The sequence below is a fragment of the Cetorhinus maximus genome, chromosome X (assembly GCF_964194155.1).
Source record: "Cetorhinus maximus chromosome X, sCetMax3.hap1.1, whole genome shotgun sequence".
In the NCBI taxonomy this organism is placed as follows: Eukaryota; Metazoa; Chordata; class Chondrichthyes; order Lamniformes; family Cetorhinidae; genus Cetorhinus; species Cetorhinus maximus.
The window spans coordinates 3,205,989-3,229,782 of NC_135917.1; the positions used below are offsets into that span (position 1 = coordinate 3,205,989).

Genomic DNA, 23,794 nt, shown 5'->3' on the forward strand with positions numbered 1-23,794 from the left:
AACCAGTTATAAAGTTCTCACAACTATTCTAGCTAAGATCAGCAAAAATCGGGGTCAGAGATTGAATCGGGAACCTTGTTGGTCGATTGGACTCAATACAAAACCAAAGCACTCCAGTGCCAATCTTTAATCAGTTACTGGAAGATGGCTAAGCGAGCTATGGTGACTTGCCCACTGGAGAAAATCAGAACCTTCACCACATCTCCCTTAGAAGCAATCAGATACATGCTTTGTGGTGCCATGGAGGTATTAAACAGATACATACCAACCACTTTGATGCATAACACATCAGACCACCAGAAACATTTTCCATTTTAGCACCCTGTAGCCATTCTAAGCCATACTAATGGTGAAACCTTTCAAACACAAGAGGTGATAATTCATAGATAGAACATGAGTATAATTTAACAAAACACAGTCCAACACTAACAGGTCTGTGTGGAAAAGTACCCAGAAGGCAAGAAATGTTACCTTTTTCACTGCTTATGAAGGCAATAAGCCAATAAAAGAACCTATCTAATGAGCTGAGGACAATTCTGTTTGTTCCCCTGTAACATGGAAACATCAATAAGATGATCAATATTGAGGCAGAATTACAGTGAAATAGAATTCAAGAGATTTGCAGCTTTAAATAGAAGCCTGAATATGAATCATTTAAAATTAAACTTTTAAATGAGCATAAAAATATAGAGACAGAAAAATCATGAGACGTTTTCATAAAAACGGCAAGAACTGCAAGTGAAATCTTTGCATTTTTTGTTAATACTTGCAGAAAGTTGACCCGTTACATTCAGCCTGCCACGTTGCAAAAAACACATGCTTAGCATGTTTAATTCTTGACTGATCAAGGCCTTTATGCGTCTTTATGCGCTGAGACTAGTTGTTTCTAATCTGTGTAAACATCACAAATGCGTCTTTATGCGCTGAGACTAGCTATTTCTAATGTAAACAGCAGAAATGCAACTTATTTTACATAATGTTACCATTCTTAAATTTATTGAAAATAAAATCAAAATAGCAATTATCAGCCACTTTGAAGAATTTCAAATGACCATTGAGGGAAATCAATTAAACGTGAGGCCATTGTAAATAAGCAGTATGAAATACAACAGTGCACCAAAATGTGATAACATGCCAATTGGTACACTGACTCCATCTAGTGGCCATTTCAAATTAAGCTGCATCACTTCCTGCTTGACATCTCGTGTTTCACTCCAAGTGGTAAAACAGTTTAGCTTGAACGAACAGTGTACGTCATAATTCACTAACACATTTAAGTGTATACTCCTGTTGCAAACAATGTGACAGGAAAAAAATTATCAATTTTCACGCAAGAATGGCTTTCACACGTAAACATTCGTTCCCTCTGTTTTGGGACAAGTATCAATGCGAATCATCGTGCAAGGCAAAAAAAAAGGTCAAATAATGCAGTTGTCACTTACCCACATAAGATATCCAATAGAATGATATTACTCAACTGGGTCATGGAGGAACTTTGCTTGGAATCCATTCTCCAACCCAAGCTAGCCCACAAATCATTTATTCCAAATCGCTGTATTCTTACTGCTATAAAGAAGCCAATCCCATAATTTACAAGGGATGAGGCAAGCCTACACCTATATTCGACAAATTACTGCATTTAAAACTTAATTAATCAGAGATGTTCAATCCAATCTAGCAGGTCTCTATTGGTGTTGCTCAGAGTCAGAAATTATGCATTTGTAAGGGTGTTAAAAGAGTGGAAAATGCTGCACATTTCCATTGACAGGATTTCCCATGTTTGAGCTTGTGAACTGTTTTTTTAGTTGGTATTGTTAAATATGCTCATGCATGCAAGATAGTAGGGGAAGGGGGTAAAGGGGAAGGAAAGGAAAGGAAAGCAGGCAGCATTCTAAGCAGGAGTCCCTCGAAGCTTGGTTAGCCCTCACCTTGTTGTCCACTCGCTCCCCAGTGTTAACTTTTCCCTCCGTGTATCAGGATCACGCTGTTATAATGAAATAAGAAATTTTACATACGAGCCAATCAAATAAGAAATTTGAATTGAGATGGAACACATTTAAATTCTTTTTCACATGTTCTTGGAGTGTGGGCAATGCTGTTAAGGTCACATTTATTGCCTATCTGCCCATCCCCTAGTTGCCATGATTGCTTTTCTCCTTGAAGTACAACCACAACAAATGATGGGTTAGAAATTCCAAGATCTTGACCCAGTGACAATGGAGGTTTGACAATATATGCCCAAGTCAGGATGATGCATCAGAGTGGGGCTGGGCAATGATGGCATTACCATGATATTGCTGTTCTTATCCTTCATGGTGACAGAAGTTGCAGGGTTGACAGGTGGCTGTCAAAGCAAACTTGGTGATTTGTTGCAATGCATCATATGGAAGTACATATTGCAGCCACAGTGGGCATTCAATCCTGTGGCAGGAGCATAGGTCAACATCTGTCTGATGTTAGGTGTCTTCAGAATTGTTGGGGTCCACCATCTAGGTGAGCAATTATTTCATTCGTCCTGATTTGAGCCTTATTGATGAAGTAGCAGCTTTGAGGACTCAGAAGGTGAAACACCTCTCAAATCAGCACACCCCAACTGTCCTGCTCTAGTAGTCAATGCATTAATACAACTGGTTTGGTTAGGATTCTGATCAATGGTTACACCAAGTCACTGTTAGTGGAAGACTGTGGCAGAGGAGATGCCATCAGTTGGCCTTTTTCTTGTTAGAGATGCTCACTGGTTGCTTCATTAATTGGAGTTGTGAATAAAGGTGAATACTTGTTAGCAAACAGATAGCCTCACTTCCAACTTTCAGATAGAGGGAGGGTTTTTGATGAAGCAGCTGAAGATAATTGTTAGGGGAAAAGAAAAGCTTTTTTTTGAGGGATTTGTAGGGAAAAATACCACAGTACAATCTAGTGGCCACACACAGGACCCAGCCTACATATAATTTTTCTATTGTAACCGTGGACACAAAAGTGAAATAACTGGTGTAGTTATATAATGTTGAGTCATGCTTTGTAGACAGGACAAAGTGTATTCTTTAGATGAAACAGGATTAGAGGCAAAGGGATAATTGGGCCAAGGGACAAAGGCATAATTCAATCCACATTTTAAAATTGTATATTCTGATCTTATTTTTGCATTCCCATTCGAAGTTTCCACATCAGTTATGTTGACATAAACCACAATGTAATCAGATCCTCTGGCCGGTGGTGGCATTGCAATGCCGCCACTGAGAAAGTTTCAATTATAAATGTGAACATACCAATTTACAATGGATATGCTTGACAAAAAGTGTAGATGCAAAACTAATATTCAATATGGGCATGTTGATTTGTTAATATTAAAAATTCCAAGTTCACATTTATAATGCAAAACTATGAAAACTTGTCACTAAAATTACACCTCCCTGCAAGTAGAGGCACTATGCACCAAAATGTAGGAGGGTGTAATTACAATGCAGCAAGACTACAAATAGTTTTGATTATAAATATGCACAGGGATTTATAATAAGAACATTAGAGAAAGAAGCAGCAGTACATTATAGGGGCCCTTGAGCCCACTCCTCCATCCAATATCATGGCTGATCCACTTCAACTCCATTTTCCTGCTCTATTTCCATATCCTTCTTCCATTCCCTTCAGTAAGAACCTAATTTGGCTTTAAAATGGGGACTGAGTAACAGCTGCACACACTGGTCCAATTATTCCCATTGCTCTAATCTAACTTTATCTGAAGATTACACTTGGTTTTGATTCCCCATATGGAACAGCATGCAACATCAGTTGGCAGATCAACATTAACATCTTTCAGCACACCTTTAGTCCATCACACCTCACACATCAGTATTCCATTTGAAAATCTTGCACCACACTTACACCTGTTTGCCTCAAGTTTCAGTTTCATTCAACAGCAAACCATTGAAATAAATATACAAAGAGGAAAATTTAAACCAAACTTATAATAATGTTATTAAACTTGCCTATACTACAATAGTACCTTCTGTTCAAATTGCCTCCAACAATATTTTCCATTTGTGGTTCTACACATCTAAAAAGCCCGAGCCTGAAGTTCACATTGAAAGACATCACTCTCGGTTAAAGAAACTCACAAGCAGCAGACAACTCCCATCACGCAACAGCTTCTGGAAGGTGCTTTTAAATGATCAACAGTAGACCAGCCAGTGTGTGCCTGGATTTGCTGTTTCTAAGTCCTGAACTCTCTTCCACTCCCATGTATTGATGGCTAGTTACTGTACACAATAAAGCCCCCCAGGGAATCATTCAACTATGCAGAGAAAGTAACATTTCGCTTTTGTTGAGTACAAGAGAGACATGATGTGAACTCCAACTTCTTAAGTAATTCTGAAAGCAAAAAGAGCTTGTACATTAGCTGATTACCCACAACCATATTCAGAAAGTTCTGTAAGACTGCTGAACACATAAAACCAAGAATAAAACTAGTTAGCGTGGGAGAATATTGAGCAGGAACAACTTTAAGTCTTTATATTTTGTACTGTATTATGTATGCTTATTACTCAAAAGTAACCAAGTAAGCAAAAACAAATTGCAAGTTCTGGAATGACTACAGCATAACTCAAGTTAGGTGGGTTGGAATAAAAAGGTCCTGAATTTCAATGTGTTTACTCTTTTGGCCACACTAATTATTTCACATATTCATGTCATCAATACAGGCAAGTTAATCTTTTAAGTTACATATGTATTTCTTGGGCTACACCACAAAGTCAGGAAGAGAGTTCCTGTTTGATGGAATAGGGAGGGCAGAAAGAGAGTGGAGTATACTTTTTGCTTTGGGGACAGTGATCCAAATGCAAATGGGACTGGTTTTCTGAATTGAATTTTTTGCTTACTCAAACTCATTAGCAAGCAAAATTTTCTATGAGCCAATGCAATCGGACAACGATTTAGAAAGTAATGCTTTTTGCATTAAAAAGTATTCCTTCATATATTTGAGTGATGCAGTTTTATTAGTACACTTGAAAATGGGCTTAACACAAAATAACTATTTTAATTAGCCTAGACCAATGAATAGCTTGATTTTAAATCTAAAAATTACTTTAAAAACTATACAGAATTGTTTACTAGTTCCATTGGTACACAATAGTCCATTTATATCTACTATTTTAGACGATAACCATTAGTGCCCCTCCACCGAAAGAACTTAAGTTTAACAGCCACATCAAAGGTCTGCAAACATGCCCAATTAGTAAAAAATCACCAAACTGACTCATTCGATCTGCGACATGGTTAGTTTTGCAGGCAATGTATTTAAGTTTTATTTTACCTCAGTTACTATAGTTATATCAGGAAATACTGGGACCATAGCACATGGCTAGAAACTGTGCCAGGATAGTGCATGGGTGATGCGATCAGTTGTGGGTTTAAGCATATAATTCAATCACTGTCAGAGAGAGAAGTTAGGGCTCAGAACTTGGCAGCGAGAATACCAAAGCAAGGTGAGGGGTTTTTACAAGACAAACATGAGAACAGGTGCCCCAATTCAAAGTACTAAACCCTTTATTTTTAAAGCCCAAGTAATATAATTAAAGACCAAGGGACAGAGGCAATGTAATTGTGTGACAAACATAAGAGAAAGAAAGCGGGCAAAGTGAAAGGCAAGAAAGTAGATAAAGAGTACGAGAGAAGTGGAAATCAGTTACAGTAAGGCTGTTTAAAAAATGTCATGAGCAACGCCAAAGGAGAGCAACTGTTAAATCCTGGACATCGATAGAATGTCCTCATCTAAAAATATCAAGAGCAGATTCGGTAGACTTTTGCTATCAACAATAAACCCATCTCTGATGACCCGGCTTCCTTCCTTGAATCTCGTGAGAATCTATTGCTCTAAGATATACGAAAGGGACCTTTTGGAAAATAAACTGCACCCAAAGTCGATAAATGAACGCAAATAAAATCATTTATTATTCTGCGAATTAGACTTCACGGTCAAATTATTCAACAACGTGATTCGGCAGCCTCAGCCCCTCCAGGTTACAGCTGTTGAACCGAGGGCCTCTCAAACGCGCTCGCTGGATTTCAGGCTGTAATGGCGCCTTTAGGCCTCGACTTCCTGTTACAAATTAAAATGAATCCCAGCCCGCAAACAAACACGAATCTTCTCCATACAGCGTGTGCACATTAAAATATTGTAATAATCTCACTGAGCCCGAAACAGTAACATGTATTAAAACTCACAAACCAGGGATGGGTTTACCTATACAGCACAGCACAGCTCCTTCCCTCACAAGCTCCGACACAAAGAGGCTCAACGCAAGTCCTCCCAGTCAAGGGTAACTTCACGACAAAGAGCATCAAACTAGGTCCTCCCAGTCAAGAGGGACTCCAGAGTGAAAGAAGCGCAACACAAGAGACTTCGACAACGGAAAATGTGAAAAAGACCAGTCGGTTACGAGTAAACACCAAACATCATCTGTCAAATGAAAATCACCAATTTTGATTTAAAATGTGATATTTTGACAGACGACGTCATTTAGAAAACACAGCACTCTCTACATAAAATATTTTTGCAATTATAACTACCGTTTTTTTTAAAACAGGTCTGATACCTCTGAACAAGTGTTTGGATTGTGTCTGGAGTGCTGATGTTTATGAATATTTAGTCGTCAAATGCTTCCACTTGTTACGACCGATCCCTAGGCGAGGTCCCCCAATTTTATTATGCTCCCGGGTGAGGAGGTATGAGCTGGCTCCCCTTCTTTATTCAACCCCCTCAGTGGATCGCAACAAGGTTAATTTAAAATGGACCCCCTTACCCTCTCAATACCTTTTCCCAGTTCAAATGTATTTACTTTTAGAAGGAGCCAATTTAACCAGGTTTTCTTGATTCAAAGAAAGAGTAAGTTCATAAGTTACCAAAAGCCAAGAAAAATAATAAGAACGCAACACACATACACACATCAGAAATGAGAAGTTAGGAGTCAAAATAAAAGTTTAAAAAGATACACGAATCAATCTTTGGTTTGGTCCATGAGGCATAGGTGGTGAAAAAAATAGCTGGAAAAACTCAGCAGGTCTGACAGCATCTGCGGAGAGGAATGCAGTTAACGTTTTGAGTCCGTATGACTCTCTTGAAGATGTTCTCTCAGGACAGGACATTCACATAGGAATTTTCCAGAAAGTGGTCACTTTGCATTATCAGCCATCTTTTGCTCAGTGTCCTTGCTTGTATTTCTCCAAAAACACACACGTCTCCTTAAAAAGTTCAAAATGCCCGTAAGTAATTTGTGGCTGTAATCGGCTTTTCATGACACTTCTCCCGCACCATGAATGAAATGAGTTTGATTACAAAGGGAAAAAATATATAAAACAACAAACACACACACACATTCATTCCCCTAGCCTTGATCAATATTATCTCTTCAGTTCTAACCGGGTATCTTTAAAGTTCTGGGCAGAGCATCTGTGATCACATTTGACTTCGTGGCAATGTGGGTGATTTTTAGGTGGTGGTACGGTTGGAGAAACAAACTCCAATGGAATAACCTGGCATCCTGTGTCTTAAACTTTTCCACAAAGGTGAAAGGGTTGTGGTCAGTATAGACTGTGGTCTCTCTGTATCCATTCAGACATATATCTCAAAGTGTTTGAGAGTCAGTAATAAACCGAGGGGTTCTGCTCCATTGTGGTTACCGTTTCTGATGCTTGTTTAGTTTTTTTGGAGAAGTGCCTGATTGGCCTCTCTATCCCTGATTCGTCTTCATGGAGGAGGGCAGTCACTACCCTGATGTCACTCGCATCAATGGCTACTTTAAATGTTTGGTTAAAGTCCGGAGCTGCAAGCACAGGCTCGCCTTTAAAATGGCTTTCAACCTTTAGAAAGCTGTCTGGCATTTCTCAGTCCATACTACCTTTCCTTTTTTCTGTAGTAGGTCTGTCAGCAGAGCGCCTACTGTACTGAAGTTTGGGATGAACTTGCGGTAGAACCCACACATCCCCAAGAACCTCATGATTTCCCGTTTCGTTGTGGGAATGGGGAGCTGTGCTACTGCTTGTACATTTGCAACTCTGAGCATTATGTGTCCTAGATAGGTCACCTGAGCCTCAGCGAACTTGCTCTTTGCGAGATTGACCAGATTGGTCAGCTGACTGTACTTTCTGGAAGAGGGCTTCCAGTTGCTCCAAGTGAGTTTCCCAGGTGTCACTGTACACTCAGAGGTCCTCTAGGTACACTACGCAATTGGATAAGCCGCCACTACCTGGTTTATCAGCCTTTGAAAAGTGGCTGGGACATTTTTGAGTCCAAATGGCAAGCCTCGACACTGGTATAACCCATCCGGAGTTCTGAAGGCAGAGATGTCCTTTGTATGGGCAGTCAAGGGAACTTGTCAGTATCCCTTGAGTAAATCTATCTTTGAAATGTAGGCTGCTTTACCCCCCCTATCTGTGCAGTCTTCCAGGCAGGGTATCGGGTAGGAGTCCACTCTGGTCACTGCATTAACTTTTCAGTAGTCCATGCAGAACCTTATGGAGCTGTCTGGCTTGAGCACGAGCACAACTGGGGAACTCCAGCTACTGCTGTTAGGCTCTATTAATCGGTGCTACAGCATGTATTTAATCTCCTCCCGAACCTGAGCCAGCTTCTCTGGGCCTAGATGATAAGGATGTTGCCTTATGGGAGGGACTTCTCCCACATCCACATCATACAGAGCTAGTGTGGTGCAGCCTGGCTTGTCTCTGCATAAGCTTTTAAATGCAGTGAGCAGCGTTGTAAAGTTGGCTTGTTGTTCTGCACTTAGGTGGGCGAATAAGGAGTCTAAAGGGAATAATTTTCCCGTCAGCGAGTGCCGGCAGAGCCTGCTTGCAGACGCGTAAAATGACGCGCGGTGACATCGGGCAGGCGTCCCGACGTCACCACTGTCCACTCCTCGTTTGCAGGTCTGTGAGGGGGGGTCTCCATTTTCTCATTTGCACCTCATTTTTAATGTAGTAGGATTCAGGGTACTGCTTCTGCCTCAGCTTCAGTATGGGCAGTCTGAGCTAATTTTTTAAACAGTGGGTTGGCTTGCTGGGCCGCTACCAAGGAAGATCTATTTATTACCTTCTTAGGGTCCTCTAGACTCCCAATAAAGGTTTTAGATAACTAGACTGTAGGGTCTTCTGTCTGCAGTGCCACTTCAGCCTCCACCAACAGAGCTTGTCTGGCCATAGACCATGTTACCACACAGTCAGGGAAAATGCCAGGCACTTTCTCCTGCAGCTGTTCTGTTTCCCTGACCTCAGTTGGCTTCTCTGAGGCCACTGAGGATACTATTACCTTTGATCCCACAAGGTCATTGCCAAGGTCGACCTGGTCCACAGGCAAACTGGGGACGACTCCCATGGTCACTGGTCTTGACACAAGGTCACACTCCAGATGCACCCAGTATAAGGGGATGGGCATGTGCCCTCCTTCAATCCCCTTTACCAACACCTTGGCATTTAGTGCACCCTCTGGTGGAAAGGTCATGCCTATTCTCAGCAGTACAGTTTGGCTGGCCCCTGTATCCCTCAGTATCACTATAGGCTTGCTCGCCTCACCCTGGGGAAATGTGGCCACCCTTCCTTCGGATTCAAAATCTTTGTAACTCTCAGGGATTTGTTTAACCTCATCCACACTCAGGAGTGCCCCTACAGGGATTCACAGCCGCAGTCAGAGCCATAGCCTGGTCTGCTATGCTCTCTGATTGACTGCCATTCTCTGCCCTGATAAATCTCACTGTTTTTTTCCTGTAACCTCCAGCAGTTGGCCCAGAGGTGCCCTACCTTTCAGCAGTGAAAACACACAGGTTTCTTGGTCTCACTTTTCATCTCAGCACCACCCTTTCTGTCCTGAGGAGGGCTCCCAGCATTTCTTTCTCTCCCATGGGTGCTCAGTTTTCTATCACTCTCTCCACCTCTATCCTTTCCAGTTGGCAGGGGGTGACTAGGGGAAGGTCTCTTCTGGGACAAGGGTTTGTGGATCAGCTCATAATCATCAGCCAGCATGGCTGCCTGCCTGGCCCCTGTTAGCCTATGTGCCTCTATGTGTGTTCTTATTGGGAAGGGTATGGAGTTTTTAAACCCCTCAAGGAGAATTATTTCAGAGGTTTTTGTAAGTGGCTTCTGTTTTAAGTGCCTGCACCCACTGGCCAAAAGCAAGTTGCTTAAGTCTTTCAAAATCCAGGTACGTCTGGTCAGGCCATTTCCTAAGGGTACAGAATTTCCGACGGTACGTCTCTGGCACTAACTGGTATGCACTTAAAATTGGCCTTTTTGCTGCTTCATAGTCAGTGGTACTTTCCTCAGGCAAGAAGGAGTAAACCTTGTGAGCTTTTCCTGAAAGCTTACTTTGCAGTAGTAGGGACCAATTTTGGACTGGCCATTTTAACTGCTGTGCTAACCGCTCGAAAGAGATAAAGAAGTCTTCCACCTCTGCTTCATCAAATTTAGGGATTAAATGAGCAAACCGGAGTGTCTCAGCCCTTAAGTCTGAGCTAATGGTGTCTTCAAGGGACACAGTAGGATTCCTGCTCCTCAGCTCCAACTGTTTTAGTTTAAGCTCCCTTTGCCTATCTCTGTCCTGAAATTCTCTCTTTCGCTCCGTGCCCTTTCCTGTATTTCCTCTTTCCCTTTTTCCCTTTCCTCTTTCTCTTTCCCTTTCCTTTTCTCTTTCCTGAAATTCTAATTTCCGCTGCTCCAATTTTAATCTCTCTCCTGCTACTCTATCCATTTCATCGTCCTCAATTTCCACCTGTAGACCTTTGGCCACCCATGTTAAAATTTCAGGTTTTCTGGCTTTTGGGCAAAATTCTAATCCTAAGTGCCTCACTAGCTCTTTTAACTCTTCAAGGGACAGAACTGTTATGTTTCCATAAGTAACGTCCCTTCCGTCTGTAAAAACACTGGCATCAAATGTGGACATTTTTACACTTTAGTAGGGCAGACTCAAGAAAACCTTTTTGTGTGTTTTTTTAAATTGGTTTCAAAGGAACAATTTACTTACCCCATTCTAATACTTTCATTTCATCTGTGGGAACTATCCCAACGCCTAGCCCCAAATTTGTTACGACCAGTCCCGAAGCTAAGTCCCCCAATTTGTAAACTTCCGGAACGGGACCCCAATTTTGTTATGTTCCGGGTGAGGAGGAATGAGCTGGCTCCCCTTCTTTATTCAACTTCCTCGGTTGGTCACAACAAGGTTAATTTAAAAGGAATCCTTTCCCCCCGCCTCCCACCCAGATACCTTTTCCACAGTCCGAATGTATTTACTTTTAGAAGGAGCCAATTTAATCAGGCTTTCTTGAATCAAAAAAAGAGTAAGTTTATTAGACTAAAACCCAAGAAAAATAATAAAAATGCAACACACATACTACAGTTTAAAAAAGAGAAGTTAGGAGTTCAAATAAAAATAAATAAAGATATATGAATCAGTCTTTGGCTTGTCTGTGAGGTGCAGCCATAAAGTTGGGTGATTCCAGTAGAGCTCACTTTGGCAGTTTAGCAGTTGGTTTGGAGACTTGGTTCTGCAGGGTGGCTGAAGGAGCTGTCCTATTTCCTTTTTAATTGTGGCTTTGCTGAGACTTGCCCCCCAGCAACAGAGAGAGAGAGAGAGAGACTTCACCTGCAACTGCAGGGGTGACTGGTTGGTCTTCTTGTCACGCTCACAGCACACTAGCACTGCTCTGCCGCTAGCTTTTTAACCCATTTTTCCCTGTGTATTCCTGTAAGATTCCTGTGTATTCCTCATAAAAAAATGTCTTGCGCCCAGGGTCTGTTTTCTTTGATCTCTGACCATTTTACACATTCTGAGATATGAATCAACAGGAGATGGATTTTAGATGAGTGCTGAGATGTGGTAATCAGTCTTTTGTCTCTGCAACCACAGGAGATTAAAGTTCAGTCTTTTGCATCTTTCCTATCTCCCTTTCAAGTGCCTCTGTTGGAAGAAGGCCATGACACCTTTTCAGGTGTGACATTCCATGTTCTCTCAGGGCAGCTCTGTCAGTATAATCTACATAGGAATTTTCCAGAAAGTGGTCACTTTACATTATCAGCCATCTTTTACTCAGTGTCCTTGCTTGCATTTCTTTAAAAACGCACACATCTCCTTAAAAAGTTCAATATGCCCGTAAGTAATTCATGGCTGTAATCGGCTTTTCATGACACACTGCGTGTTATGACACAGCAGTTAGTAAAGGCTGAGTTATTTAAAATCCCAGAGGGAAACTTTAAACAACTGTCATAACCTTTATTTTCAATTGGTATGTTTGAGATGCGCCCCTGAATTCAGGCATAAAAACCGCCAATCCTCAAGAGGTTTTTATATAAATTAAATTAAACATTTATTAAGTTAACCACAAATTTAAACACATACACATGTCTACAAATTACTACCATAATAACTATTATACAAATCCCCAAATTAAGAACTCCCAGGTAATCTTCCCCAAGGCAACAATAACCCATAGACTTAAACAGACACCAGGCAAAGCACATATTATTTTACGAATTCAAAATGAGGTTCATTTCAACTTGTTCCTTCACAGACAGAGTGGGAGGCTTACAGGCCTAGATCTTACATGCCTCTGACTTCCACACACAAAACTCTTCTGTATATACTCAGCCTTCCTTTTGAATGTAAATTCTCATTGTATCACCAGGCCCATTGAACTCCACCTCTTCTAACAATAACACCCCTTTCATAGTAGCAATTTTATTAGTAATATAAACGTATTGCTTAGTGTCTCCTAACTAGGTGCAAGAATTCACCTCTAGTGTTTGAATGATTTATTCAACAAAATGCAAATGTACCCTCTACCTTACTGTTTACATCTCAAAACTACTACACATCAAAGCACCCAGACTAGCTGGCTTTAATCCAACTAAGACACACATAGACACACACCTCACTACAAGTCTAATATTAAAAAAATTCCAATAACATTATACACATTAATATCTTCACGACACTGCATTAAACATAAAAATGGAAACACTGAATTTTATTTTAAAATGGAACTTTTGGTAGTCCAATTTAAGGGAGGGTGAACCACACCTAGCTGCAATCTGTGTTACTGTTGCTGCCATAAAGGTCATTCCTAACATTTTGACAGCACCGTGGTGTCTACTATCACTACGGTTATTTCTATTAAAAATTCAAGATTTGATTCACCATTTTCAATGTTTACTGCATTTAACAAGGTTATCAAATGTCTTCATTTAAATCCAGTCCTTAAAAATGTGAGCCATGGATCAGCTGGTCCCAATCTTGCCTCTGGGTCAGCACAAGAACCAAGACTGATACTCCACTATATAGTACCATCTACAAGATGCACTGCACCAACTTCAACAACACCTTCCAAACCTGCGACCTCTACCACTGACAACAACAAGGGTGACAGGCGCATGGGAAGAACTGAGCAATAAACAACTTTAGAAAGGGGGAAAAAAATCTGACCCAATCAAATCAATAGTGAAGAAATTGGTCGAAATATTCCAGGACTCACTAGATTCCGGGAAGGTCCCAGCAGATTGGAAAACCGCGAATGTGACACCCCTGTTCAAGAAGGGAGGGGGACAAAAAGCAGGAAACTATAGGCTAGTCAGCCTAACATCTGTTGTTGGGGAAATGCTAGAGTCCATTATTAAGGAAGAAATAGCAGGACAGTTAGAAAAGCTTAACACAATCAAAGAGTCAACATGGTTTTGTGAAAGGGAAATCATGTTTGAAAAGTTTGCTAGAGTTCTTTGAGGATATAACAAGCAGAGTTGATAAAGGGGAATTGGTAGAAGTTGTGTATTTGGATTTCCAGAAGGCATTCAATAAGGTGCCACATAAAAGGTTATTGTCCAAGATAGGAGCCCACAGTATTGGGGGTAATGTATTAGCATGGATTGAGGATTGGTTAACATACAGATGACAGAGAGTTGGGGTTAATGGATCTTTTTCAGGTTGGAAAGACATAACTAGTGGAGTGCCACAAGGATCAGTCCTAGGGCCTCAATTATTTACTATCTATATTAATGACTTGGAGGAGGGGGCAGGGTGTAATGTTTCCAAATTTGCTGATGATGCAAAAATAGCTGGGAGGGCATGTTGTGATGAGGACATAAGGAATCTGCAACGGGATACAGATAGGTTGAGTGAATGGGCAAAAACTTGGCAGGTGGAGTTTAATGTAGGAAAGTGAGACGTCATGTACTTTGGTAGGAAGAATCAAAAGGCAGACTGTTATTTAAATGGAGGGAGACTCCAAAAAAGTGCAGCACAGAGGGATCTGGGTGTTCTTGTGCATGAAACACAAAAAGTTAGCATGCAGGTGTAGCAAGTAATTAAGAAGGCAAATGGAATTTTGGCCTGTATTGTTAGGGGGTTGGAGTTTAAAAATAGGGAAGTCTTGTTACGACTGTACAGGGTGTTGGTGAGGCCGCACCTGGAGTACAGTGTACAGTTTTGGTCCCCATATTTAAGAAAGGATATACAGACATTGGAGGCAGCTCAAAAGAAATTCACTAAGCAGATTCCTGAGATGAAGGGGTTGACTTATCAAGAACAGCTAAACAGATTAGGCCTTTATTCATTAGAGTTTAGAAGAATGAGGGGTGATCTTATCGAAACGTACAAGATTCTGAGGGGGCTTGGCTTGACAAGATGTCTCCACTAATGGGGGAATCTTGAACTAATGCACATAGTTACAGAATAAGGGGACACTCATTTAAAACTGAGATGCGAAGGAATTTCTTCTCTCAGAGGGTAGTGAATGTCTGGAATTCTCTATCCCAGAGAGCTGTGGAGGTTAGATCACTGAAAGTATTTAAAGAGGAGGTAGATGGATTTTTGAAATATCGGGGAGTTGAGGGCTATGAGGAGCTGGCACGAAAGAGGAGTTGAGACCTGGGGAAGATCAGCCATGATCTTATTGAATGATGGGGCAGGCTTGATGGGCCGAATGGCTTACTCCTGCTCCTATTTCTTATGTTCTTATTAAATCATTCCAGGCATTCTTTTTCTGCTTCGGAGGGAGGAAAATTGCTGTGACAAGCCTTAATTGCATCGCTTGGCCAGTGAACTCAGGCACAGCAGAGGGAGGAAAGGTTTTGTAAAACAAATTCTGAAATCACAAGGCCAGAGGGCTGAATTTTCATCCGTCTCTTCTCCACATGCCATAGCAACTTTAGAAGACAGTAACACATCGGCAATGCTCTTATGCAAAATGATGAGAAATATGAGAAAAGAAATTCCTATCATTTTCATATATTTTTAATACCATCATCTACATTAGGGCAGATCAAATCTTCATCCCCATCACCTCCCCGACATGGAAAATCCAGGAAAATGCGCAAGCAACTCTACTTGCCACAATTATACCAGGGATCAGTGAGACAAACCTCCTCATAAGGGGAAAAAAAGTGAACCAATTGATTCTATCAAAATGCTTTTTCAGTACAAAATTGTTTGCCACTTTTGTTTGGTAACTGAAATTTCCATGTCCAAAATGTGCTATTAAACAAAATATAAACATCAAGAAATGTAATCATAAAAATAAAATACTGCAGATGCTGGAAATCTGAAATAAAAACAGAAAATGCTGGAAAAAACACAGCAGATGTGGCAGCATCTGTGGAGTGAGAAACAGAGTTAATGTTTTGAGTCCGTGTGATTCTTCTTCAGAGCTCTGAAGAAATGTAATCATGTTATTTCATAGTAACATGATTACATTTAACAATTAAATTGTCCCGTGCTTTTAATAACTTCATTAAAGTTTTTATTTGAAAGCCTCAGGGTCTCTGAAATGCCTGGACTTCGACTTTGACTCTGTGTACTGAAGGCTGGTTCTGCAATCTGAGCACCTAGTGGACAATTGCCCAGCATGCATCAGTAGCGTTTAACCAGTCTAATTACTTGAATAGTATCTTCAACCTCCAGCAGTATGTACTTCATTGAAGTTTGAGGACAGATTTCCAAAGCGATTTCCGGTAAAGAGGGAAAAGAAAGAAAGTGAGTGTGCCTTTTTTCATCTTAATTTGAGTTCCTTCCTTTTTCTAAAAAAAAACGAAGTTAATTTTATAAAAAGAATGAATTTAATTTTATACATTTCTTAGACAAATATAAAGACTGTGATTATCGTCAGGTACTGTTGCTAGACTAGTAATCCAGAGACCCAGGGTAATCTCTGGGGACCCAGGTTCAAATCCCATCATGGCAGATGGGATAGTATCTGTAGTAATTGAATAGAAATCTGGAATTAAATGACCATGAAACCATTGTCGATTGTTGTAAAAACCCATCTGGTTCACTAATGTCCTTTAGGAAAGGAAATCTGCTGTCCTTACCTGGTCTGGCCTTCACGTGACTCTAGACCCACAGCAATATGGTTGGCTCTTAAATGCCCTTTGAAATATCCTAGCAAGTTACTCAGTTGTATCAAACCGCTATAAAACCTCAAAAAAGGAATGAAACCAGATGGGCCACCCGGCATCGACCTAGGCACCGGAAATGGTGATGGCAAACGCAGCCCCCTGTCAAACCTACAAAGTGTCCTTACTAACAGCTGGGGACTAGTGCCAAAATTGGGAGAGCTGTCTCACAGACTAGTCAAACAACAGTCTGACCTAGTCATCCTCACGGAATCATACCTTACAGATCATGTCCCGACACCATCACCATCCCTGGGTATGTCCCACCAGCAGGACAGGCTCAGCAGAGGTGGCTGCATAGTGGTATACAGTCGGGAGGGAATTGCCCTGGGAGTCCTCAACATTGACTCTGGACCCCATGAAGTCTCATGGCATCAGGTCAAACATGGGCAAGGAAACCTCCTGCTGATTACCACGTACCGCCCTCCCTCAGCTGATGAATCAGTGCTGCTCCATGTTGAACACCACTTGGAGGAGGCACTGAGGGTGGCAAAGGTGCAGAATGTACTCTGGGTGGAGGACTTCAACGTCCATCCACCAAGAGTGGCTCGGTAGCACCACTACTGACCGAGCTGGCCGAGTCCTCAAGGACATCACTGCTAGGCTGGGTCTGCAGCAGCTGGTGAGGGAACCAACAAGAGGGAAAAAGATACTTGACCTCATCCTCACCAACCTGCCTGCCACAGATGCATCTGTCCATGACAGTATCAGTAGGAGTGACCACAGTCGTTGTGGAGACAAAATCACGCCTTCACATTGAGGAGACCCTCCATCGTGTTGTGTGGCACTACCACTGTGCTAAATGGGATAGATTTCAAACAGATATAGCAACTCAAGACTGGGCATCCATGAGGCGCTGTGGGCCATCAGCAGCAGCAGAATTGTACTCAAACACAATCTATAACCTCAGGGCCAGGCATATCCTTTACTCTACCATTACCACCAAGCCAGGGGATCAATGAAGAGTGAAGGAGGGCATACCTAAAAATGAGGTGTCAGCCTGGTGAAGCTGTAACACAGGACTACTTGCCTGCCAAACAGCATAAGCAGCAAGTGATAGACAGAGCTAAGCGATCTCACAACCAACGGATCAGATCTAAGCTCTGCAGTCCTACCACATCCAGTCATGAATTGTGGTGGACAATTAAACAACTCACTGGAGGAGATGGCTCCACAAATATCCCCATCCTCAATGATGGGGGAGCCCAGCACATCAGTGCAAAAGGTAAGGCTGAAGCGTTTTCTACAATCTTCAGCCAGAAGTGTCGAGTGGATGATCCATCTAAGCCTCCTCCGGAGGTCCCCAGCAGCACAGATGCCAGTCTTCAGCCAATTCGATTCACTCCACGTGATATCAAGAAACAGCTGAAGGCACTGTATACTGCAAAGGCTATGGGCCTTGACAATATTCCGGCAATAGTACTGAAGACTTGTGCTCCAGAACTTGCCGCACCCCTAACCAAGTTGTTCCGGTACAGCTACAACATTGGCATCTACCCAGCTATGTGGAAAATTGCCCAGGTATGTCCTGTACACAAAAAACAGGACAAATCCAACCCGGCCAATTACCACCCCATCAGTCTACTCTAAATCAACAGTAAATTAATGGAAGGAGTCATCAACAGGCAGTCCAATGGGCAAAGCTGCCGCCAATCGGTCAGGTGGAGTGGGGCGGAGTTGGGTTGGGTTATGGGCAGCCATGCAGCGCACTGCTCACACTGGCCATCCAAGTGGTGGCCAGCACTCTCTGGGATGCATTAAGAGGCCTTCAGACTTAACCAAGAGAGGTTCTTAGTACACATATGCTAACCCACACATCTCTCTCTCTCATCCTGCGGGAGGAGTACATCAGAAGCATGGAGCCTGGTGACCTAGCTGTATGCCTCATGGCTTACAGGGAGCAGAGACAAAGGAGAAGGGACCAATGGACAGAGGGAGGAGCAGCACCCTCAAGGAGAAGGGGTGACTGGGGCTCTTGCATACGGCGCCGAAGAGCCATGGCGAGCCATTGCTGGTCGGTGCCTAGTGTTATGGCACAGCAGATGGTAAATGCCGAGCTGCTCAAATTCCAGAGGGAAACTTGAAACAGCTGCCAAGACGGTTTTTGAAATTTGTATAGTGTGAGGAGCAATTCTGAAATCAGGAAATGATTTCCCCGACTGCTTGTGATGATTTTATAGTAAAGTAACATTTATTCAAAGAATAAAGAAAAACAAATAAAACATAATTACACTTAAACACAAGAATGGTTTCACACAGTAAACAGAACTTTAAAACAGTTCCACGAATCTTAACTTAACTACCCTCAGAGCTAACTTTCCTCATTTCTGTTCAGCAACTATCCCTATAGATTTTAGAACCTATAGAAGTCCAGTAATTTTTACCACACAGTGCTTTTTCCTTGGGGTGTCCTCTGGGGCAGACAGAAACTGTTTCTTTCAGTCTGGCCTTGTTCACACTGTCTTCTGGAAGTTCTGACCAGCTATCCTGCTGTCTTCTGGGAGATCTAAGCAGCTACCCCTTCATATAGGCTTCAGTATTTCCTTAAATGTGTTCCTCTCCTTTGATCTCTCTATTGTTTCAACCAGTCTCTTCAGAAATGCTTTCTTCCCAGAACTGATTAAATTGTTCTTTACTTTAGCTCTTAGACTTGTAAAAACAAACTTACCCTATCTTTACCTTATAGACTCATAGACGTTTACAGCACAGAAGGAGGCCATTTTGCCCATTGTGTCCGTGCCGGTCAGCAAAGATCTGACTACACTAATCCCATTTTCCAGTGCTTGGTCCATAGCCCTGGAGGCTACGGCAACGCAAGTGAATATCTAAATACTTCTTAAATGTTACGAGTGTTTCTGTATGGCAACGCAAGTGAATATCTAAATACTTCTTAAATGTTACGAGTGTTTCTGGCTCAACCACTCCTTCAGGCAGTGAGTTCCAGACTCCCACCACCCTCTGGGTGAAAAGATTTCTCCTCAACTCCCCTCTTAGCCTTCTACCTCTTACCTTAAATCTATGCCCCCTGGTTATTGACCCCTCTACTAATGGAAAAAGTACCTTCCTATCCACCCTAACTATGCTCCTCAATCTTATACACCTCTATCAGGTCCCCTCCTAACCTTCGCTGCTCCAAGGAAAACAACCCCAGCCTATCCAATCTTTCTTCATAGCTCAGACCCTCCAGCTCAGGCAGCATCCTGGTAAATCTCCTCTGCACCCTCTCCTTACACCTTTTTACAACCTGTATATACCCACTTTGAACTAAAACAACTCAATTCAAAACTATTCCTGTCATTGTTTTGTGTAAAACTCTGATTGAAGTTCCTCTTGGCTCATTAACATATCAAAACCACTTCTTACTGTTAACTTTAGACCCTTGCCATCACTCTAGCTCTTAATCCAACTACAGCCTGACTTCCAGTACATAAGAAAATATATGAGGGTTATTACCAGAAGAAAAATATTACAATTTCTTGTTTTCTTGACACCAGCTAGACCCAGGGTCTATAGACAGCGTTTGTCATTCTTGCAGATGACTGAGAACCAGTGTTGCCAAAGACAGCACACATCCAGGGAACTGGTCGGTCACAGCAGCCACCTACTGTAGGACTTGGCGCCATGGGGACATCCACTGCCAGTGGCTGTAAAAGTGACTGCGGCACTCAATTTTTACACCAGTGGCTCTTTTTAGGACTCCACAGGTGATCTCTGTGGGATATCACAAGCCTCCACACGCAAATGCATCCAGGAGGTCACAGACACCATATTTGCAAAGGCAAACCACTGTGCATTTTGCCTGAGATCAGGAAAGCCAGGAGGCAAGAGCGCTGGGATTTGCCCAGATCTCGGGTTTCCCACAGGTGCCATCGACTGCACTCACGTGGTGCTTAGATCTCCATGGCAACAAGCGGTCAACTATGTCAACTGCAAGGGCTTCCGCTCGCTGAATGTTCAGCTGGTGTGCGACCATCACAAACACATGCTGCAGGTCTGCGCATGGTTCCCAAGGAGTGTCCACTACTCCTACATTCTCAACAAGTCTCAGATCCCTGCCATCTTCCAGGGTCCACAGAGGCTGCAGGGTTGGCTCTTCAGGGAGAAGGGCTACCGGCAGAGGACATAGCTGATGATGCCCGTGTGGCAGCCTCAGAGTGCAGCAGAGAGAAGTTACAATGAAGCTACTCTAAAGCTAGGTCCCACCGAGGTGTGTGTCTCTGCGCTGGTGGAGGGTACAATGAGCCTCCACCTGTAACTCGCACCTTGGTGGAGCAAACCATCAGGATGCTGAAAATGAGGTTCCGGTGCCTGGACTGGTCTGGTGGAGCCCTGCAATACAGTCCGCAGAGGGTGTCAGGTATCGTCGTCGCCTGCTGCACCCTTTACAACCTGGCGTAGCAACGGGGAGAGTAGCTGGCTGAGGAGCAGATGGAGAAGCTGGAGGTCTCCTTTGGTGAGGAGGACGCCGACAGGGATTAGGGTGAGAAGGTCCTCGAAGGCGAGGATGACGGTGATGAGGCCATTGCACTGGCCAGATGAGGCAGGCGTGCTCAGGAGGTCTTCAAAACTGCTAGATTTGTGGAGGATGATGATGACATGCAGTAAAGAGACACCATAGATCCTTACATTGCATCTGTGAACATTTGGCTCCTGTTTGGCTGATGGCAGCACACATACCCTCTGTGATAAGGCTCCTGTCATGGAGATGCAGCGGATGCCCATAGTCCCTACATTCCAGGAGGATGATGATGACATGCAGTAGGGACACTCCATAGGTCCTCACATAGCTAATGTGAATGTGTGACTCCTGTCTGGCTGATGGCACCTCGCTTGCACTCTGTGAACAGGTCATATCATGGAGATGCAACGGGGAAACTTTAACTTCTCCTGATCCCATGACATCCTTCATGAGCTGAACCCTTCAGGACCACACTGTCACTGGACACAGATGCTGATGAGATGAGGGGCCAACTGCACCACAAAGGTGCTGGGAGCTCACAGAGAGAATGACAGAGCTCTGTGTCACTGGCCCAGGACATTCTGACAGCAATGATATGTTCCATTGAAGTGCAGGCATGACTGATATGACCAGTGACAGTGAAGGCGCATCATCAGTGTGCTGGGAAGGTTGCACAAACACAGGGAAGAGGCCATGGACTGAGACACCTGCCTTTATCTTGTGCAGGGACTAAGGTTTCACACCTGAGTGACATGAACACTGCTCATCAGAACAAGGAGCCATAGGCAAGGAGATATTCTTGGGAGTTTATTTACAATAGTGAACATTATGTACAAGTGATTAACACCCATGCCCAGGCTGTGCAACCACAGCTTCTTAACTTGCCTGCGGCCATACTAGTTTGAAAACGCCCGTTCTCATCTGATCTCGGAAGCTAAGCAGACTCAGGCCTGGTTAGTACTTGGATGGGAGACCGCCTGGGAATACCAGGTGCAGTAGGCTTGGTAGGGTGCACTCCCTTTTCAGTTATTTAAAAACCCTTTTGCTGATGTTTTGTTTGCACTTCAGTTCCATGCTCCTGATCTACGGACACCCGGTGCGGAGGAGGGCCGGAAGGAGGAGGACCTCCTCGTGAACCTGCTCCTGGGCCTGGCCAAGTTGGCCATTAACAGGTCCAGGCAGCGGGCGATCGAGGGGGTCGTCCCGCCCGATTGTTTGTCCCTCTTCCACGGCTACGTTCGCGGCCGGGTGTCCCTGGAGAGGGAGCACGCGGTGTCTGCCGGCACCCTCGAGGCCTTCCGTACCTGGTGGGCACCGCGGGGACTGGGGTGTTTTATCGACCCCTTTAACCACATTTTGGTTTAATGTTTGTAAGTTTCCTTTAAACTTTGTCCTTGGTTTTATAGCTGACCTGACTTAGGGGCAGTGTTTGCTTTATCCCTTATTTTGTTGATTTAGTTTAATTGGTTGACTCAAAAGAGTTACAGCTTCTTAACTTGCCTGCGGCCATACTAGTTTGAAAACGCCCGATCTCGTCAGCTAAGCAGACTCAGGCCTGGTTAGTACTTGAATGGGAGACCGCCTGGGAATACCAGGTGCAGTAGGCTTTATAGGGTGTTGTAGGCTGCACTCCCTTTTCAGTTACTTGAAAAACCTTTTACTGATGTTTTGTTTGCACTTCAGTCCCACGCTCCTGATCTACGGACACCCGGTGCGGAGGGGGGCCGGAAGGAGGAGGACCTCCTCGTGAACCTGCTCCTGGGCCTGGTCAAGTTGGCCATTAACAGGTCCAGGCAGCGGGCGATCGAGGGGGGAGTCCCGCCCGATTGTTTGTCCCTCTTCCGCGGCTACGTTCGCGGCCGGGTGTCCCTGGAGAGGCAGCATGCGGTGTCTGCCGGCACCCTCGAGGCCTTCCGTGCTCGGTGGGCACTGCGGGGACCCAAACCTCCCTGTTGCTTGCCATTTTAACACTCCACCCTGCTCTCTTGCCCACATGTCTGTCCTTGGCTTGCTGCATTGTTCCAGTGAAGCCCAACGCAAACTGGAGGAACAGCACCTCATCTTCCGACTAGGCACTTTACAGCCTTCCGGACTGAATATTGAATTCAACAACTTTAGATCTTAAACTCCCCCTCCCCCCATCCCCACCCCGTTTCTCCCCCCTCCCTTTTTTTTCAATAATTTATATAGATTCTTCTTTTCCCACCTATTTCCATTATTTTTAAATCTAAAACTAAAACTTTGTTAGTCTTTCCACCCCACCCCCACTAGAGCTGTACCTTGAGTGTCCTGTCTTCCATTCTTAATTAGCACTTTTCTTAGACAATATCACCACCTTCAACACCTCTTTGATCCTTTTGTCTGTGACATCTTTTGATTATCTGCTCCTATCACTGCTTGCTTATCTCCACAATCACCACACCCTCAACTTCTCTCTCCCCCCGCCCCCCCCACCTTAAACCAGCTTATATTTCACCTTTCTCCTAACTATGCTTCAATTCTGCCGAAGGGTCATGAAGACTCGAAACGTTAACTGATTTCTTCTCCACCGGTGCTGCCAGACCTGCTGAGTTTTCCAGGTAATTCTGTTTTTGTTTTACCGCGGGGACTGGGGTGTTTTATCGACCCCTTTAACCACATTTTGGTTTAATGTTTGTAAGTTTCCTTTAAACTTTGTCCTTGGTTTTACAGCTGACCTGACTTAGGGGCAGTGTTTGCTTTATCCCTTATTTTGTTGATTTAGTTTAATTGGTTGACTCAAAAAGAGTTACAGCTTCTTAACTTTCCTAAACCTGCCACTACGTCTTGATGCTCCTCCAACATCCACAGCGGTGGTGGAGGCAGCCTGCTGACTGCTACGTACTGTCTGTGATGACCTAGCCGGGCGTCCTGTGGAGGGCCAAGACCTGGAGGGCCCCG

General features: G+C 43.4%; 1 protein-coding gene, 1 non-coding gene and 1 pseudogene across 5 annotated transcripts in view; 2 read left to right on the top strand and 1 right to left on the bottom strand.

The window, feature by feature from the left end:
* The window catches only part of LOC144672714 (zinc finger CCCH domain-containing protein 10-like), a 39,525-nt gene extending 33,204 nt beyond the window's left edge, over window positions 1-6,321 (bottom strand). The window contains exons 1-3 of one of the 4 annotated variants that reach the window (XM_078534655.1): window positions 6,236-6,285; window positions 1,929-1,984; window positions 472-548 (exon numbers count right to left, since the gene is read on the bottom strand). The gene's annotated coding sequence lies outside the window, so the exon portion shown is untranslated. The other 3 variants (XM_078534652.1, XM_078534653.1, XM_078534654.1) reach the window with 3 other exon arrangements.
* Window positions 6,322-21,758: 15,437 nt separating this feature from the next.
* Window positions 21,759-21,877, top strand: LOC144672783 (5S ribosomal RNA). The gene has a single exon (XR_013574171.1). It is a non-coding gene; the product is annotated as a 5S ribosomal RNA (ribosomal RNA).
* A 496-nt stretch (window positions 21,878-22,373) lies between these two features.
* Window positions 22,374-22,482, top strand: LOC144672790 (5S ribosomal RNA; annotated as a pseudogene).
* Window positions 22,483-23,794: the final 1,312 nt, after the last annotated feature.